The 20,686-nt window shown below is 44.3% G+C and overlaps 1 protein-coding gene and 1 pseudogene across 1 annotated transcript in view; one reads left to right on the top strand and one right to left on the bottom strand.

Moving 5' to 3' along the window:
• Window positions 1-20,686, bottom strand: part of LOC124777686 (mast cell tryptase-like) — a 126,501-nt gene that overhangs the window by 67,661 nt on the left and 38,154 nt on the right. The gene's annotated exons all lie outside the window — the stretch shown is intronic.
• LOC124778717 lies at window positions 19,839-19,956 on the top strand (annotated as a pseudogene).

Below are 20,686 nucleotides of genomic sequence, written 5' to 3' on the forward strand. Positions count from 1 at the left end.
CCGTACATCCCTAATAGAAATGGGTTCCTGGCGCCCCATATTGCAATGGACAGCTACCTGACTCAAAAAAGACCCTTCTATTGCCATGTATGGCTGGGACAAAGTGTCGTCTATTCACTGTCCAGTTATCGTGTCTACACTCGCCTCAAGCCGCAACATTCGGCCATCATACAAAGCACGTCTCCAGATGACCATTGAACGTAATTCCCAGTGGGTTGCACAGCGGTGTAGAGTAGATATTTTTAAAAATATCAGCATTCCGATACGTCGATATTTAAAAAAATATCATTATCGGCTCTCGACTATCGACGTACAGGCCAAAAAAGTATCGGCTTGACATTGTAAATGTACTGTCAGTTTTAGAGCTCTATAGTTTTGATTTATTATTAGATATTCTGTACCAGCAACAAGCTTATCCCCCTTAGAGCAAGAATTGAAAGGAAAACGATGCCCGTTCACGCTTGGCGATAACCACTTCGATAACAACGGTAACTGCAGCTAAGTGGCACAGTAAAAGGTGGCCGGTGGGTTTGTTATTCGGTTTCGTCATATATCGAATTCATTTATGTATTCATGTTGACTTCCCAGGTTTTTTCATTTCTGCAAACGCCAGCGACCTAGCAGCTGCAGTGTCAAAATTGCGTGGTGAAGTTAAACGTTGCAGTTTCTGTTGGAAGCACCGAGGGCCGATTACGTCAGCATTTTCCCTCAGACGTCTCCGCCCACCGGAAAGACCAATCTTGTCATTTAGATCTTTGTTCATCAGTTTCAGCAACTGTTTTTGTAGAACTCCGATGTGAAGAAATAGCGGGGGGAGTTGCGTTAAAAGTTTTTTCTTAACGCAACTGGTGTACTATTTCTTCACATCGGATATCCTGTTGTTCCATTCACACCGCCACAAGCGAGTGCAATAAGATTTCTTTGTTCCATCAATAGTTTCTTCACACGGTCAAAGAGAAAACTGGCCATGATGAAAGCTCAAAAAGTAGTAAGACTCCTTCACACAGTGAAAGTAAAATTATGTTCTACTACAGTTTCAAAAGAAAATCTTCAAATGTTTATCGTAAATTTGTACATATATATTTTGTGCTGGCGTACGCTGGAGCCAGCACACCATACGCCATAGAGGTCACAAGAAGTATCGGTAGAAGCCAACGGCAAGATTCGCTGGAAACGCGCCGCCAACGCCCTCTCAGCAGCCAGTATTTAGGATCACCACCGCGGACCGGAGGGACAGTTTAGCCAGTTATTTCGAGCCTATTACGCCAGTTAGTTCGAGTCTGTACGCCATGGAGTTCCTGTGTGTCACCGAGATGGAGCCGCAGACATGGCCTCTAGCATAGAGAGAGGCAGCACAGAGTAACTTTAAGGTGGACATAGCGGACTTCTAGTTCAATAGCATTCTGGCTACGTAGACTATACAGAAGAGAGCTTATACCACAGCACATGGAAACCTAAGTAGCTCTTTCTTTATGAATAAAGAACCCAGTTATTAATTGCGTGCAGTTTGCTTCCCATGGTACAGCTCTACAGAGACAGCGAGACGAACACGTATAGTATAAAATAAAAATATCGGCACTCGATCTGCCATTTCGACATCGATGTCTCGACTTATCGCTAGAAAATTATGTCTGATATACAGGGTGGTCCACTGATCGTGACCGGGCCAAATATCTCACGATATAAGCATCAAACGAAAAAACTACAAGGAACGAAACTCGTCTAGCTTGAAGGGGGAAACCAGGTGGCACTATGTTTAGCCCACTAGATGGCGCTGCCATAGGTCAAACGGATATCAACTGCGTTTTTTTAAATAGGAACCTCCCTTTTTTATTACATATTCGTGTAGTACGTAAAGAAATATGAATGTTTTAGTTGGACCACTTTTTTCGCTTTGTGATAGATGGCGCTGTAATAGTCACAAACATCTGGCTCACAATTTTAGACGAACAGATGGTAACAGGTAGGTTTTTTTAAATCAAAATACAGAACTTAGGTACGTTTGAATATTTCATTTCGGTTGTTCCAATGTGATACATGCACCTTTGTGAACTTATCATTTCTGAGAACGCATGCTGATACAGCGTGATTACCTGTAAATACCACATTAATGCAATAAATGCTCAAAATGATTTCCGTCAACCTCAATGCATTTGGCAATACGTGTAACGACATTCCTCTCAACAGCGAGAAGTTCGCCTTCTGTAATGTTCGCACATGCATTGACAAAGCGCTGACGCTTTTTACCAGGCGTTGTCGGTGGATCAAGATAGCAAATATCCTTCAACTTTTCGTTCAGAAAGAAATCCGGGGACGTCAGATCCGGTCAACGTGCGGGCCACAGTATGGTACTTCGACGACCAATCCACCTGTCTTTAAATATGCTATTCAGTACCGCTTCGACAGCAGGCGAGCTATGTGCCGGATATCCATCATGCTGGAAGTACTGTACATCGCCATTCTGTCATGCAGTGAAACATCTTGTAGTAACATCGGTAGAACATTACGTAGGAAATCAGCATACATTGTACCATTTAGATTGCCATCGATAAAATGGGGGCCAATTATCCTTCCTCCCATAATGCCGCACCATACATTAACCCGCCAAGGTCGCTGGTGTTCCACTTGTCGCAGCCATCGTGGATTTTCCGTTGCCCAGTAGTGCATATTATGCCAGTATACGTTACCGCTGTTGGTGAATGACGCTTCGTCGCTAAATAGAACGCGTGCAAAAAATCTGTCATCATCCCGTAATTTCTCTTGTGCCCAGTGGCAGAACTGTACACGGTGTTCAAAGTCGTCGCCATGCAATTCCTGGTGCACAGAAATATGGTACGGGTGCAATCGATGTTGATGTAGCATTCTCAACACCGACGTTTTTCAGATTCCCGATTCTCGCGCAATTTGTCTGCTACTGATGTGCGGATTAGCCGCGACAGCAGCTGAAACACCTACTTGGGCATCATCATTTGTTGCAGATCGTCGTTGACGTTTCACATGTGGCTGAACACTTCCTGTTTCCTTAAATAACGTAACTATCCGGCGAACGGTCCGGACACTTGTATGATGTCGTCCAGGATACCGAGCAGCATACATAGCACACGTCCGTTGAGCACTTTGACCACAATAGTCATACATCATCACGATATCGACCTTTTCCGCAATTGGTAAACGGTCCATTTTAACTCGGGTAGTGTATCACGAAGCAAATACCGTCCACACTGGCGGAACGTTACCTGATACCACGTATTTATACGTTTGTGACTATTACAAAGCGAAAAAAGTGGTCCAACTAAAAAATTCATGTTTCTTCACGTAAAAAATGGGGGTTCCTATTTTTTAGAAAAACGCAGATGATATCCGTTTGACCTATGGTAGCGCCATCTAGCGGGCCAACCATAGCGCCATCTGCTTTCCCCTTCAAGCTATACGAGTTTCGTTCTTCGTAGTTTTTTCGTTTGACGCTTATTTCGTGAGATATTTGGCCCGGTCACTATCGATGGACCACCCTGTATATCAATATGTTTTGGAAGAAATATCGATATGTCGATATTTCACAAACAGTCCTAGTGCAGAACAGAGCGCGGCCTGCTTCCGTGCTCCGGAAATGCCGCTCTGGGTGCGGGCCGCTTTCTCGGCCACCGCTCTGCCCTGCCCTGCAAAGCACAATCTCGACCTCTTGCAGAACCGGTACTCGCGCGCTCATCCGTACCGCACGCTGCAGCTGGAGCTTCCTCGAGCTCGTTTCGCATGGCTCGGAAACGAGAGAAGGAGCAACAAGACGAAGTACGAAGCGAGGTAGCGATTCCTTGGCCTGCTAAAGAAATAGCGTTGAGATCAATGAAAATTATTAAGTCTCATGCACTCTTCCACCTCCGCAGCTGAGTGGTAAGTGCAGATGGCTTCCATGCTGAGGACTCGGGTTCGATTCCCGGTACCGCCAAGGATTTTTCTTTGGTGGGAGGACTTGTACGGGGTGATGTCAGCTGGGAAGTTACTTGGCCGAATGGTAGCGGCTCCAAAGTGGCCGGGAGAGCGGTGCCCTGACCACATGCCCTTCTTACGTCTGCCACAGACGGCCCCTGCCATGCAGACTACATTCAAGACACCCCTGTGTAACATATAACATACACAAGCACTTGCAGGCGCAACCAAGAGGAAAACAATTCTTCAAAATAAACAGAACTTGCTAGAGGCTAATGCGAACCTTTTTCTGCATAGGTCGCCTAACAGACACAGGGAAAGTTGGAGTACTCCGCCGGCTTTATAAGGCCAGCGCAGCAGCAGTACAGCCAGTTCCTCGCCGAGCTAGGACCAGCTCTGACGGACATCACTGACACTCTTGATGAATTGTCGTCTACATGTTATTTGTTTTCTTTGTGTGTATATAGTGATTGTTCGAGAAGTGCAGTTCAGTTTCAATAAACGACATTATACTGAGTGTTATACAATACTGAGTATTCTTCACCCCTCTTCACAGAATCTGCATAACGCCGCAAGGCAACGAATGGCACGGCAGCTGGCAGACATTCACTGGGCCTTCACGGCCTGGAGAGCAGCTCGTTTATGCACCGTAGTACCAGTCACTAATTAAGGTTTATTTTAAGCTACGTAAATTAATACGTACAGGGCGTTTCAAAAAGAATGACCTGATTTCAGAATTCCATATTTGTTGATAAAAACATACTACAATCAGGAGATGCATTGCTAAATACTCAGAAAATCTTAAATTTTTAGCTGTGCTATTACAAATGCTGCATGTGCCCACCGCCAGCAGCATAAACAACATCTAAACGGTAGCTAAATTCGTCATAAACTTTACACAATGTATCATCTTTTACAGAAGATATGGCGGCTGTTATTCTGTTCTTGACTTCTTTGTCGCAAGATAAAGGGGAGGTGATCACATTTTCCTTCACATATCCACAGACATAACGCAATACAATTACTAGGTAAAACAGTTCGAAAGGAAACAAAAAGTAACATCCATTCATCACTTTAGCAGATCTGTTTGTATAAATCCTACCATTACCTGTTTACGTTATTCCGAAACAAAAAGAACACAGCGTACTGTACGTACGGAACAGCACTGATGCGTTACAATAGCGGCTCGATTTAGCTATCACCAACGTTGTTGCCGTCATTGTACCTATGAAAAATGTTCTCCATCACACCTGGTGTCTCTTCAGTGTTCAGTGCAGCGGCCAGAACTCGTGCCAGCAGATCTTCCTCTGTCTCTACAGAAGTCTCGCAAATTAAACTTTGCTTACGGCTCCACAAGAAGTAATCAATAGGAGTTAAATCCGGCGAACGCGCGGCCACGCGGTTGGACCAGTCAGCCTGTCTATCTTTTACCATATCGCCTGTTGTCTCCGAACCGCACTTGAGAAGAGAAGTGGTGCACCTTCATGCTGAAACCACATTTCCTGACAGACATTCAGTGGCACAGCTTCCAAGAATGGGTCCAATACGTTTTGCAGAAAGATCAAATATGCAGGACCAGTGAGCTTGAGTGGAAGCAGACGTGGACACGATACACATCTGAAATGCAGCGGTCATATCGGAAACGGTATGTTTCCGGACGTGGGTTTCTATTCAAAATATTATGTACTCACTCCCCTCTACAATTCTTGTAATGTGGATTTCCGAACTCCCTGTATTCAGTATGGAGTGAATCGTATAAAAATGCGTTCCCGAGCACTAGGTCAATAAAAATTTTCGGTCTCTTCCGACATTTGTAACGCTCGCCCACCGCGATCTATGTAGGAAACCACAAGCCGGCAGCTTTCCGCCGTGGGCAAGAGCGGCCTAGCGAGGGCGCACGCTCACAGTCTGATCGAACATTTAGGGCATCATCAGTTTATAGCTAAATGTCGCAGCCACAGATGAAATGGGGTGCGACTTACACAGACGTTACTGATACAGATAAGAGACACAGAGAGATTAAAATCACGCCACTCCATGACTACCACAGTGGCGCTGTTGCAGGTGACGCGTTTCTCCTGTTGTGGGTATTATCAGACAGTAGCTTTCTTTTTCCTACTGTCATTTTATATATATATATATATATATATATATATATATATATATATATATATATATATATATAATTCAGGTTCACCGGCCATTTGACCTTCTTCTGTGCGGATGCACAAACAGTGCCCGAACTCTTACGGGAATCGGGTAGTAAAGCCGCGAGTAATGAGTGTAATGCGCAGAAGCAGTATGAATATAGTGCGGGACAATAAGTTGCGAATGTGGGTCTCACGGGAGGCGTGCCAGATATGTCTTTGCAGTCGCATTATCCTGTGTGTCCACCGTGGCTCAGATGAATCTCGGCACGGTAGGTCAGCTTTTTCGGTCAGAGGCTTAGCTGCCCTCTGTAATAAAAAAAAAACTGAGTTAATGGATCAACGACGAACTGAAACGGGTGTCTTGCGACGTCCGCCCCCGAGCAGATGCAACGAACTAAAACGAACAAAATGAGATTAAAAAAGAAAAAAGATGGATAGAGTGTCTGCCATGTAAGCAGGAGATCCCGGGTTCGAGTGCCGGTCGGGGCACACATTTTCAACTGTCCCCGTTGACTTATATCAACGGCTGTATGCAGCTAGGGGTATTCATTTCATTGTAATTACCTTTTTTCGTGTTGCGTCTAGGTGGTGTAATGAAGCACTGACAATGGTTGTCTGGTTACCTCCCAGTTCTATGGGACTCTTAATTACATCTGACATCTCTATTACGATTATAAGGAATTTTTACGCCACCCCCTGAAAGACAAATATGGCCCTGTGCTACTTAGTCCAATCGGTGTCCAATTTTTAATTTATTCATTTATTATTGCCTTTAATAGCAATTTATTCTTATACCAGCTTGTAATTTGCCGTCATTGTCTGATGATAAACCTATCTTGCGCAACCAAGACGGTTTTTTTTCTGTTCTAAAGACACAAAGTGTTTACAAACAAAAGCGTAACTATCTTATGAAACACAGAGATCGTAAGGTTCAACAAAAGAATTACAAAATAACGTTTTTTTATACGGTGTGGAAAAATAATATTGCATTTACTATTGTAATCTATAATTTTCGTAACTGAAACATAATAGAGGGGGGAAAAAGGAAATCGTATTTAAATCATTCTGAGAATTGTAGAGTATATTTACTGACTTCAAGTATTTTCAGTAGGGATATCTTTCTGCTTTCCGTAACAGTCACATTCGACATCATATAAAAGGTATTCTGTTAAAAATTCTATGCTCCACAAAGGTCGAATATGCCTTGCCTACGCTCCAGTTTCTCTCATGTTCCGATAACGTAATTGCCACAACTCTGTCTGAACGACCAACTCAGTCTTTTCCAAGGCGCTTGCAGGTAATTCAACACTCGTCACTCTATACCGGATATTTCTTTTTGCCTTTACTATTACAAAAGGAATTTTTTATTAGTTTTTATTATTTTGCTACATACTGTGCAATAGCAACAGTCAGTGTCTAAATGATACACGAAATAGGTTTCTTCACGAGGGTTTTTACGGTTTTCTTACTGAGTTCCCTTAGTTCATGCGCATGTACTGGAACACCGCGCTACTGCAAAGTACGTTCTTTTGTTGGATTATCGACAAAAGGAATTTACCAGCGTGATTTAAATAATAAAACACTTCACCAGTTACTTTCTTTCGTGCACAGCACTAAGTCTTTCGAGAATTTATTCTCATTATCAGGTGCAAATAATTACGCAGCTATATTATGTGATGTTTTGCGTGTGTGTTTTCAGGGTACTTCATTGTGCAGAAATCTAGAAACAATGTGCGAGACGATTTGCGTGTTGTGGATTTCTGCATAGTGAAGGAGGCTGCTACTCTAATAACTACAAAAAGACAACTTCAGGGTAAGAGAGGCAGAATAACACGCACGCAAGCATCACATAAAATATTACTGTAAATATCTTTACTCGCTAGTGAGAATAAATTCCCGAAAAGCGTTGTGCTTTGCTTAAAAAAAAGTAACTGGCGCAGTATTTTAACTTTCCTGCGCAGTGAATGGTGGAAATGCAGCTATGTCATGATATGAAATAGTAAATAAGCAGCCTCTGGCTGGAAGAAGGATTTTTAATTTTTTTAGTGGATTCAGGAACTTAAAAATCAGCGTTGCAGCCAAAGGCTAATTTATTTACAATCTCAAATAACTGGGGGCAGTGTTTTCTTACTGAATTCCATAAAAATTGATAACGATGAACGAAATTAATTTATCAGTAGCTGGTGGTCGTTTATAAGGAGTCTGCTCCTTAATTTTCAATAGTTAGAAAAGGATGACGGGATTCAAACGCGGCCACATATCTCTTCAAGACATTTGTCGCGAAAGACATCGCAAAACTTTAACTGTATGAAAAAAATACCGAGAAAGTCCACAACACGTTATTCGAAAAGCAGCGATAGAAGGTATATAAAATACATGACGTCACTGGCAAATCTAAAATGGAGTACGTTACATTTTGCTTAAAGAATTAACTGCGAGAGTTCTTTGTAGAAGCTGCGTGCTGCTATAATTGTTGATCCTGACAAAAGAAAATGTAAAAAAGCTTTTCTCCGTAACGTTTGAAAAGTTTTACAAAAAAACTCTTACTGATATGGGGCGTTTATATTTGTTCCTGCGACACGGGATCATCATTTTACCCTGGTAACAAGTAGACAATGAATAAAGTGGGAGAAAGGTTGTAACCCAGTCCAAAAAGAATAATGGTCTTACCACCTGCTGGAATGGCTAAGATCATTGTTTTTGGGATGCAAAAGTAATTTTTCTCATTGATTACCTTGCAAACGGTTAACCAATAACTGGCGAATAGTTCACAAGTCGTCTGAAAAAATACATAAGAAGAGACCATGATTACAAACAAAAATTAAATCATCTTCGTGAAGGATGCACCTTCCCAGAAAGGTGATTTGACAATGGGCGGATATGAAGTATTATAATTCGGAATATCCTTGTTTCTCAGCAGATTTGCACCGTCTGGCTTTCACCAGTTGCGACATCTCAAGAAAAACCTTTTGAATCCAATGGAGTGGTTAAAATAGACATACAGGAGTATTTTGCAGATTTTCTAGAATCGTTCTTCAGGGATGGAATCTACTTTCTAAATAAAGGGAATACCTACTCCAACATGGGTATTATGTCAAAATACAAGTTTATTTTTGGTCTAATAGACACCACATTCATTTGCCAGAGTTTCGTCTTGCTCTCGCCGTTGCGCACTATCCCTTATGTACAGAATGCTCGGTATGCACACAGAGTGTTCTGTGGCTTGGTGTTGGCTGGTTAGTATATGCATCAAGTACAGGACGCAGCTACACGCGTTGCTCTTCGGGCGGGTCGTTTCTGCGTCTCGGAAAACCTGTGTATTATTACATGGCGTCAATGAAGCCCCTGCGAGAATGTTGATTATGCTTCCCGCATTACCTCCACGCGTTGGGCCGTTTCAACACACAAGCACTGTGAGGCAGGTCAGAAATTCGTATCTTCTTAGCATGAGATCGCTTTATTACACTCACTACTAGCTTAGATGCTCAAGGACGGGGATGGAATTGGAGGTGAACTGTTCCAAAGAATGGTCTCTGCATCCGTTGAAGAATTTCGGAACAGGTCTTGTGATGTAATTAAGCGGATCAGCTACCCTCTCAAGGATGTAGAGACAAAGAGAATCGTGTAGATACTAAAGAACGTCTGCTTGATAATGCCATATACGGGAGGTTTATATATAATAAAATTGTGACTTGTAAACTAAACTGGGACCCCGTGCTGCAGTCATTATATTCAACTGAAATTTATGTATTCTGTGACAGAGAGAGATAGAGAGAGATTCAAACAGAAATGCAGTGGGATATTCTGTAGGAAAGGCGAAGAGTTTCATGCTTAGTCTTACTCCCAAAATTCAGAGCGCTCACGCCTGACAAGAGGAAGCATATTAGAGACATTCCGACGTATACGGAAGAAGCAGATGTAAATTTGGAAGTTATTTATGGAAATCAAGGAAAACATAAACCTGCACTAGGATATGAAGCACGCAGTTCCAATATTCTGAGATGGATCGCATAAAAACTAACTCACCAGTAAAGCACAAGTACATCTGGATGGAGAAAGCTTGTTAATATGAAGGATGAATATGAATTCCTCCGACAAAGTTTCGTAGATTATTGAGGGATATATTCAGAGTATGTTGGTTTGCATTTCATTTGATATCTTACCCCCATTTATTTTGTTATCTGTACTACGCTGGAAATACCTGTAAAATAGTGGAAATATTTTGCTTGCAAACAAACTTCTTCAATTCACTCAAGATACTTGCTGTTGCCAATAGTAATGTCCACTTTTCTCTTCGGCCTCAATTTTCCATTCTGTGCTGCTCGGTTCTCTGTCAAGTTTGTTTTTGCGTCAGTGCTGGCTGTTCGTTAGCACCGACACCAGCAGTATGCATACCTTTTCCGATAAAGAGTTGGCCGATATGCACCTTGTGTACGGGTTCACTGAATGCAAGAGATGAGCAGCACAAGGATGCTATGCTGAGCTGTTCGTGCAGTGATGGCAACCACGTCACAGTAGTTTTCACCTATCTGACAAGGGAGCTGTACTATCCGTCATGTCTAAACCTGCCCTGAATGTTTTTATACAGGAAGAATACAACGAAAGAAACATAACGTCAAATTTTTAACTGAGACATGCTGCAAGAATTTTTAAAAAAATGTTCGAATTTGCCAAATTCCTTGCGCGCCGATTGGTTGGAGAAGTGTACAACCCCTGCTATATCTGTCTTCTTACCATTTACAGAGACTAATTCATTGCTTTTGTTCCACTCTTGGCCTGGACGTAACACCCCGAAGAGAAAGTAAAACACTTTTGAGATAATCGTCAGAAAATATAATTTACGATACCTCTTTGTCATTTGAGATTTATCAGTGTAACAGTATTGTTAAACTTCAGTCATTTCTTCAATTGTCAGTTTGTTTGCATCACAACATTTTGCTAATTTGATCAAGCACGCCTGGTACGAAGCACAATATACACAGTTATAACTGCATTCCCGTTCTGCCTAAATAAAAGTAGTAATCACTGTGAAGTTCCTGAATTTATTAACTTTTTAATACCAAGTGTGCCTGGTGTAAGGATAATGATTGTTTTCGTCATCCAGTAGACACTTATCATTTTTCTGACGATTACAGGGAATAAACAAGGAACTGTTTCATTGTTAGCAAACTACTGTATACATTATTAAAAATTATCATAAGAATTGTCCTACAGTAATTGTCATAATATTTAATATCAACAATATACTTTGTATGATATAGCAAACGGGTTACAATAAGATTTAACTTGACTTGGTTTCTACACCGACTAAAACCTAAAACAATTACGTTTAAGCCGGCCGCGGTGGCCGTGCGGTTCTGGCGCTGCAGTCCGGAACCGCGAGGCTGCTACGGTCGCAGGTTCGAATCCTGCCTCGGGCATGGGTGTGTGTGATGTCCTTAGGTTAGTTAGGTTTCAGTAGTTCTAAGTTCTAGGGGACTTATGACCTAAGATGTTGAGTCCCATAGTGCTCAGAGCCCAATTACGTTTAATCATATTTAAAACCACATAAAAATTACAGGTATTGGTACTGACATAACAGTGCTACTCGTCAGTAAAAATTATAGCTACATGACGTAACGCATTGTACGCTGCTGTTCTGAACTGCCCCCTCCATTGCCTGTGTTCCTCCTTCAGCCCTTAGCGGCGTACAGTGCGTTACGTCATGTAGCTATAATCAGTATGTATTATAAAAGTAAATATGCAACGTGCGTGCCGCCAAAAATTAAAAACGAGTCTTGGTACGATCAAGGGAGTTATATGGTGTGGTAGCCCTGTATCCCCCATCCATGAAGAAGGTTCCCGTTTTTACCTGAAGGGCGTGCTTTTGAAGATATAAAGGCTGAGAACTTTCGCCCTCTATAAATTTCTAGAACATTCCAGAGCATTCGGGAACATTCCAGAACATTCGAGAGCATTCCACAGCATTCCAGAATGCTCCACAATGATTCGGGATGTTTTGGAATGTTCGGAAATAGTAAGGAACATTCGGGAAGATTCCAGAATGTTCGGAAACATCCCGAAATACCCCAGATGATTGTGGAACATTCTAGAACACACCAGAATGTTGTGGGATGTCCTGGAACATTCTGGACCATTCGAAGCCTTTTTGTTATGTTCTGGAATTAGCCACTGATGGGACTACCCATTGTCAGGTGTATATGAAGCAAGACGCCTCGTGGGTTCGAACGTCAGGTTCTTATCAGTGACAAAAGGCGAAACAGAAAAAGTTGTGCAGTGAGTAAATAAAAACGAAACAGTGGAGTGTGAGTAGTTAAAATGATACATTGACTGAACGTAAATCGAAAATAAAGTGTGAAAATTGTGTAAAGTGTACTCAGTATATTTTTTAATGAAAAGTTGATATCATTTATATTTTAGACAATGCCCAAACGTAAAACAGGAGCTGACCTTAACAGTTCTGGAGCAAAACGACGAAAACAAGAACAGCAGCGAAAAAACGAAACACGTTTTAAGTTCCCAAAGCACGAGAATGATCACCGTGAGAAGCAGATAAACCGAAGAACAACAAAATGAACGGACTGAAGAATCAGCAGTCTTACAATAAAAGACAATGAACTCAAGCCAGCCACGAAAATATCACCCTACGAGAAGCGCGCAGGAGGATAAGCAAACAGTACAACCTAACAAATGAAGCATTTCTTTCCGAGCAGCGCTGTAACTGTGGGCAACGGCTACGAAACGAAATTTAAATGAGGAAGCACTTACCAGAACTTCCCACGGCTACCCATTATCTGTAAAGCTCTTCCACGTCGGCCGGCGACGTAACTCGACCGCAAATACTGCGCAAAGCCGCGCCGCTATCGCGACGGCGGATCTCCGGAAGTCAACTGCGAGCAAACGGGGACACGGGTGCGGATGGTAGGCTGCGGGCTCTTCAAGGACGCCGGGCGGAGAGCGAAAGAGGAGAAGAGAAAGCAAAGAAAAGGGAAAGTGCGTGGGTCGGCGGTGCTGCCCCCAGGCGACCGGCCGGCGCAGCTCCCAGCTGTCCCACTGACATGGCCTCTCTCTTCTCCTAGCCTAGCCTAGGAGCCGAGCACTTGTCGCAGCCTACTCTGCAAGCTCCTATAGGCTCTGTCGTATTCTTCTTCGTGGAAGTAACTACCATTACGAAAATGTGATTTTCTGTCGTGCTACAAGGTCGAGTCACAAGCCAAGCAAGATCGTAAGAGATGGAAAAGAGCCACCGTGGTACAACAACCGAGTTAGAAAACTGCTGCGGAAGCAAAGGGAACTTCACAGCAAACATAAACATAGCCAAAGCCTTGCAGACAAACAAAAATTACGCGAAGCGAAATATAGTGTGAGGAGGGCTATGCGAGAGGCGTTCAATGAATTCGAAAGTAAAGTTCTATGTCCTGACTTGGCAGAAAATCCCAAGAAATTTTGGTCTTATGTCAAAGCGGTAGGTGGATCAAAACAAAAAGTCCAGACACTCTGTGACTAAAATGGTACTGAACCAGAGGACGACAGACTAAAGGCCGAAATACTAAATGTCTTTTTCCAAAGCTGTTTCGTAGAGGAAGACTGCACTGCAGTTCCTTGTCTACATTGTCGCACAGATGGCAAAATGGTAGATATCGAAACAGATGACAGAGGTACAGAAAAACAATTAAAATCGCTCAATAGAGGAAAGGCCGCTGGACCTGATGGGATACAAGTTCGATTTTAGACAGAGTACGCGAAGGAACTTGCCCCCATTCTTGCAGCGGTGTACCGTAGGTCTCTAGAAGAGCGTAGCGTTCCAGAGGATTGGAAAAGGGCACAGGTCATCCCCGTTTTCAAGAAGGGACGTCGAACAGATGTGCAGAACTATAGACCTATATCTCTAACGTCGATCAGTTGTAGAATTTTGGAACACGTATTATGTTCGAGTATAATGACTTTTCTGGAGACTAGAAATCTACTCTGTAGGAATCAGCATGGGTTTCGAAAAAAGACGATCGTGTGAAACCCAGCCCGCGCTATTCGTCCACGAGACACAAAGGGCCATAGACACGGGTTCCCAGGTAGATGCCGTGTTTCTTGACTTGCGCAAGGCGTTCGATACAGTTCCCCACAGTCGTTTAATGAACAAAGTAAGAGCATATGGACTATCAGACCAATTGTGTGATTGGATTGAAGAATTCCTAGATAACAGAACACAGCATGTCATTCTCAATGGAGAGAGGTCTTCCGAAGTAAGATTGATTTCAGGTGTGCCGCAGGGGAGTGTCGTAGGACCGTTGCTATTCACAATATACATAAATGACTTTGCGGATAACATCGGAAGTTCGCTGAGGCTTTTTGCGGATGATGCTGTAGTATATCGAGAGGTTGTAACAATGGAAAATTGTACTGAAATGCAGGAGGATCTGCAGCGAATTGACACATGGTGCAGGGAATGGCAATTGAATCTCGATGTAGACAAGTGTAATGTACTGCTAATACATATAAAGAAAGATCCCTTATCATTTAGCTACATTATAGCAGGTCAGCAACTGGAAGCAGTTAATTCCATAAATTATCTGGGAGTACACATTAGGAGTGATTTAAAATGGAATGATCATATAAAGTTGATCGTCGGTAAAGCAGATGCCAGACTGAGATTCATTGGAAGAATCCTAAGGAAATGCAATCCGAAAACAAAGGAAGTAGGTTACTGTACACTTCTTCGCCCACTGCTTGAATACTGCTCAGCAGTGTGGGATCCGTACCAGGTAGGGTCGATAGAAGAGATAGAGAAGATCCAACGGAGAGCAGCGAGCTTCGTTACAGGATCATTTAGTAATCGCGAAAGCGTTACGGAGATGACAGATAAACTCCAGTGGAAGACTCTACACGAGAGACGCTCAGTAGCTCGGTACGGGCTTTTGTTGACGTTTCGAGAACATACTTTCACCGAGGAGTCAAGCAGTATATTGCTCCCTCCTACGTATATCTCGCGAAGAGACCATGAGGATAAAATCAGAGAGATTAGAGCCCACACAGAGGCATACCGACAATCTTTCTTTCCACGAACAATACGAGACTGGAATAGAAGGGAGAACCGATAGAGGTGCTCAAAGTAGATGTAGAATGTCACCACTGCCTACGTTCGACGTAAAAGTGCAATAACCGTACACAGAAGCGGATGGCAGCACTAGCAGTGGAGGGTAGATAAAGCGTTTCGCAGGGACGCGGAAAACAGTGCTGTCGTTGTCATAATGTTGAAACGGGGCCATTTATCCAACGTCCAAATGGATATGATCGTTGGCTTTCAGGTCAAAGGTGGAAGCATTTCTAAAACGGCTACGTTCCTGAACTGTTCGCCTGGTGCCGTGGTTAAAGTATACCGTACATGGCAAAATGGCGCAGACCCAAAACTGGCGCCGAGGCAACTGTTGGTGCACCACGGGCCATAGATGACAGGTTTCAGCCGGCCGGTATGGCCGAGCGGTTCTAGGGGCTTCAGTCCGGAACTGCGCTGCTGCTACGGTCGTTGGTTCGAATCCTGCCTCGGGCATGGATGCGTGTGATGTCCTTAGGTTAGTTAGGTTTAAGTAGTTCTAAGTCTAGGGGACTGATGACCTCAGATGTTAAGCCCATAGTGCTCAGAGCCATTTGAACAATTTTTTGACAGGGGTCAACAACGGCAGCGGAGATGTCTACGGGCGAATAAGTGTGCAACTGGGCGAGCAACTGACCGTCCAGATGAGTCGAAGAGCTATCATCAGTGTTCCACCAACTACCGTTGCTGCGAACGTTGCTACCTTGGGGCCTCTGCGACGGGCGCCTAGTTCATCCACCCACGCTGAACGTCGTCTCATTCCCGAAATGCCTGACTCGCAGTGGTTTTTTCATCAGAGAAAACAGTTACTGGGCACCATAGCAGGAGAATGCCGGGGGTGAGTCAAAATTTGAAGGTCCGAAGAAGCAGCATGTGTGACTGCGTCCTTTGCAGTATGAGATGGAGGCTGTCGTGTTTAAGTTGACAGTTCCCTGTTCCCACCGTAGGAGATTTCGTTAGTATCCTTCTGTGATGGTCTGCGCTTTACTAGTATAGTATAAACTGCCAGGAAAAAATTACTACACTCTTTTAGAGGTGTTCTCTTCACACAAAATTTACTGTTGCAGCAGTGCATATGGAGTACGTGAAATGATTACATTTACAGATCAATAGCACAAGCGGTTCTTAGGTACCCAAGCAGAAACTCCCATATTAGTAGATGGTGTAGCCTCCACAGCCGGTGATGCAGGCGCTGTCTCTGGCATCCAGTCGATCGTATAGATGGCGAATATTGTCCTGGGATACATTATGCCATGCCTGACTGATCTGTTCACGTAGTTCTCTAAGAGTTGTTGGCTGACAAGTGGCATTAGTCACTTCTGGCCGAATCATATCCTATACGTGTTCAATTGGAGACAAGACCGGAGATCGCGCTGGCCAGGGAAGTTGCTGCATGTCCTGCAGAGTGTGTTGTGTTTCACAGGCGAGCATTATCCTGTTGGAGCAGCACATCACCTCCTGGTCGCAAGCACGGCAAAAGAACGAGCCTAACAACATTCTGCACGTACCGAGCGCTGGTTAGCGTCCCATCCAGAAACACCAAAGGTAAATAAGAGTTGAAGCTGAAGTTAAAGTCTTCTGGGTTATTAGTCCGCGTCATGTTTCTTCTAAAATGTTCGACGTTTCGACCCCTCTGCTGGGATCTTCCTCAGGATCTTTTGGTGTCCACTACTGCTAGAACACTGTCAGAGACGTGTGTCAAATGGTTCAAATGGCTCTGTGCACTATGGGACTTAACATCGATGGTCATCAGTCCCCTATAACTTAGAACTACTTAAACCTAACTAACCTAAGGACAGCACACAACACCCAGTCATCTCGAGGCAGAGAAAATCCCTGACCCCGCCGGGAATCGAACCCGGGAACCCGGGCATGGGGAGAGACGTGTGTCGCGTCCACTTATAAAGGGGGAATTTTCTAGCGTTCGTGCTGGAGAAGTGATAGTATTGGTTAAAATTCATGTGGCTACCATTGGTGGGCCATAGTCATAGGCTAATACAGAAGAAGGGGCGGTGGTAGCTCCTCTCCTGTGGATACCATTGGTGGTCATCGTCATTGGATATAAAGGCACTGTTCCACACTTATGCTGGAGAAGGGTTATTGGTTGAAATGCCTGGTACCGCTATTGGTTGGTCGTCATCAGTGGCTAGATTCGAAGCGGACAGAGCAAGAGAGGGGGAATGTTTACCCAAAATATTATTGTCCGCCTAGGTCACTTGCAGCGCTTTGTTTATACCGCCCACACACCGCGGCCGCGTATTTACTTCCTTGATGGCGGGGAGCCACGATGCCAGAAACCTATAGCCGTCCCCTCTATTGAAATTAGATGCATTCTTAGAAATTTCAACCGCTTCTCGGACCTTTCTTCTATAAATGTTTGTTTCTTTAGCCAGTACACGTACGTTATTAAAATCGATGTCAGAGCCACAGTTCTCGTGATGTTCCGCTACTGCCGATTTTGCACTTTGTTTTAGCCGCATGTGCCGTTCGTGTTCCTTAATGCGTTCTTTAATAGTTCTTCCCGTTTCGCCTATATACACTTTGCCGCAGCCACATGACACTTGATAGACGCCTGCATTGTGGAGGTAACCAGGTGCACCCGTTTTCCGTCGGAAAAAGTCTTTTATTTTGTTTTGCCTAAAGAAAGATATCTGAATACCATTTTTCTTTAAAATTATGCTTATGCGGTCAGTGACCCCAGAAACGAACGGTAACCTGACGGAGTGAGAAGGCGGTTGCACGTCATTCTTATTAGTGGTATGAATATTCCGCCTAAAACCCCTGTCGATTGAATAACTATCATACCCATTTGCCTTCAATGTCCTCTTTAAAAAATTCAACTCCGAGTCTAAGTTGTCGTCATCGCTGATACGGAAGGCACGTGAAGACAGAGTGTTGAGTACTGATTGCTTCTGGGCTGGGTGGTGGTGCGAAGTGGCATCTAAATACCTGTTTGTGTTAGTCGGCTTTCTATACACTCTGTGACCTAGAGTGTTATCAGATCTTCTGTAAACCAACACATCTAGGAACGGGAGACCGACCTCACTCTCAACCTCCAAGGTGAATTTTATTTTGGGGTGAATTCCAATTAAGAAATTGTGGAACGCAAGAAGTTCTTCATCGCCGTGTGGCCATATAACAAATGTATCGTCCACGTAGCGGAGCCAGCAAGAAGGCTTCAAAGGAGCACTACTTAACGCCAGTTGCTCAAAATGTTCCATAAAAAAGTCAGCTGCAACTGGCGAAATGGGTGAACCCATAGCAAGGCCGTCAGCCTGTTCATAGAATTCACCATTGTACTTAAAATATCTCGAGCGGAGACATAATTCAATTAAGTCGCAAACATCTGGAGCAACATTCTCTCTTATGATCTCCATTGTATCTGATACTGGGGCGTTAGTAAATAACGATGTCACATCGAAGCTAACAAGAATGTCACCTGCAGATATCCTCAGTGTGCATATAATTTCTAAAAACTGTTTCGAATCTTTTATAAAAGTATTTGTTTTACCAACGAGATGTCTCAGTTTGCCAGATAACTTCAGTGACAACGGCCACGAAAGCCTGCAGACTTAAATAAAACGCTTGTATGGGCAAGAGGTTTATACCACCATCAGCAGACTTACATAAATGAGAGTTGTAGCTTATCACACTGCAGATCGTAAGGCACTGGGTGGGACCAGTGTATTTTGGAGGAATACGCTCTACGGGACAGCGCTCACCTGGTCTGCATTGTACAGGCAAATGACCGTCACTTGTGTGCAGGCAGAATCAGCTGTCATGGCTGAAGACCACGATGCTTCAGTCCATCTTCCAAGAGATCTTCTGACGGCATCAGTATTGCCGTGCACGTCGATGCTCTGACGTCATTGGAAGACAGGCTAGAGTTGTGCGTGCCCGTAGTCCCACCAGTTAGCAATAGTCTGTGTTGACACGTCTGTGCTTAATAGCCCTCTTATATGTGCTCAGTTGTATGAACTGCCACTGCTCCCCTTACAATAAGACCATCCTGGCGGCCGTCTGTGCTGCGTGGACGTCCGGAACCTCGTCTACAGGTGTCACAATGATCACGTCACCACTGATACGAGCATCGTCGCGCAACCCACATAACTCGTCCAACTTGTGCGGCAGTTCTCCAAAAGGACCATCCCGCCACTCAGAAGGCCTCAATTTGATCCCTACCAAACTCGTTCACTTGGCTGTATGAAGCACGAGTACACTTCAGTGGAATGGTTCCCTGCTTGCTTCACACCTTTGCAACATACGGAGCCTCCTCGCTGTGAGCATTTGCTATTAAAGGGTAGACACAGATGGCGATCTTCTTGTAGCTATGCCACTACGCCACGTTCGGCAGACGACGGTGAAACCATTATTAGTACATCTGCTGGCCGGGGGGGGGGGGGGGGGGGCGAGCGGTTCTAGGCGCTACAGTCAGGAACCGCACTGTTGCTACGGTCGCAGGTTCGAATCCTGCCTCGGGCATGGATGTGTGTGTGATGTCCTTAGGTTAGTTCTAAGTTCTGGGGGACTGATGACCTCAGAAGTTAAGTCCCATAGTGCTCAGAGCCATTATTAGTACATCTATTACCCGCCACATGGCATATGCCATCATCGGATCAAATTCGACGTTGTCTTTGCAGGTGTACTAATTTTTTCCGCAGTTTATTTGAACCCAAGGCAACGGCCTTGCCGCAGTGGATACACCGGTTCCCGTGGGATCACCGAAGTTAAGCGCTGTCGGGCGTGGTCGGCACTTGGATGGGTGACCATCCAGGCCGCCATGCGCTGTTGCCATTTTTCGGGGTGCACTCAGCCTCGTGATGCCATTGAGGAACTACTCGACCGATTAGTAGCGGCTTCGGTCAAGAATACCATCATAACGACTGGGAGAGCGGTGTGCTGACCACACGCCCCTCCTATCCCCATCCTCCACTGAGGATGACACGGCGGTCGGATGGTCCCGGTAGGCCACTCGTGGAATGACGACTGTGTGCTTTTTTTTTGTTTGAACCAGGGTGTGACAGTACCAAAAAGCAAAACGTGGAACAAACAAAAAAAGCACTCCGCATCCCCTTGGCCAATACAGACTGAGTCTTCGCCTTTTGCAGTAGTGGTGATTCCACGTGTTTCCACTGCTTACGTTGCTCCCTTATCTCGTGGCCACAGCGATACATCCAGCAGTTGCCCATAGTGATTAGGTGGCTAAAGAAGTCATCTGGACTGGCCTAACACAGCTGCAACACTTCCATTTATGCCTCGGTTCCGCGGACTGTTTGAATGGGTGTGAGCAGTCGCAGAAACCAGCGAGCGGCGACTTCATCACGTTCGAGTCTTCTGATCCATCAGCGATTTTCACTTTTTTCCACAGTCGCCTCGGTTGTGATAGCCAGTCTTCGAGCACCAGGACTTCTATCTTTCTTGCGATTCCTGGTACTTCACAGAGAGATGGTCCCTCAGTTCGTTCTTCATCAAATATATTCCTTTGACCACCTGGGAAGCGTCTGCGCCATCTAACCAGTGCCAT

The sequence above is a fragment of the Schistocerca piceifrons genome, chromosome 2, assembly GCF_021461385.2.
Source record: "Schistocerca piceifrons isolate TAMUIC-IGC-003096 chromosome 2, iqSchPice1.1, whole genome shotgun sequence".
Classification (NCBI taxonomy): Eukaryota; Metazoa; Arthropoda; class Insecta; order Orthoptera; family Acrididae; genus Schistocerca; species Schistocerca piceifrons.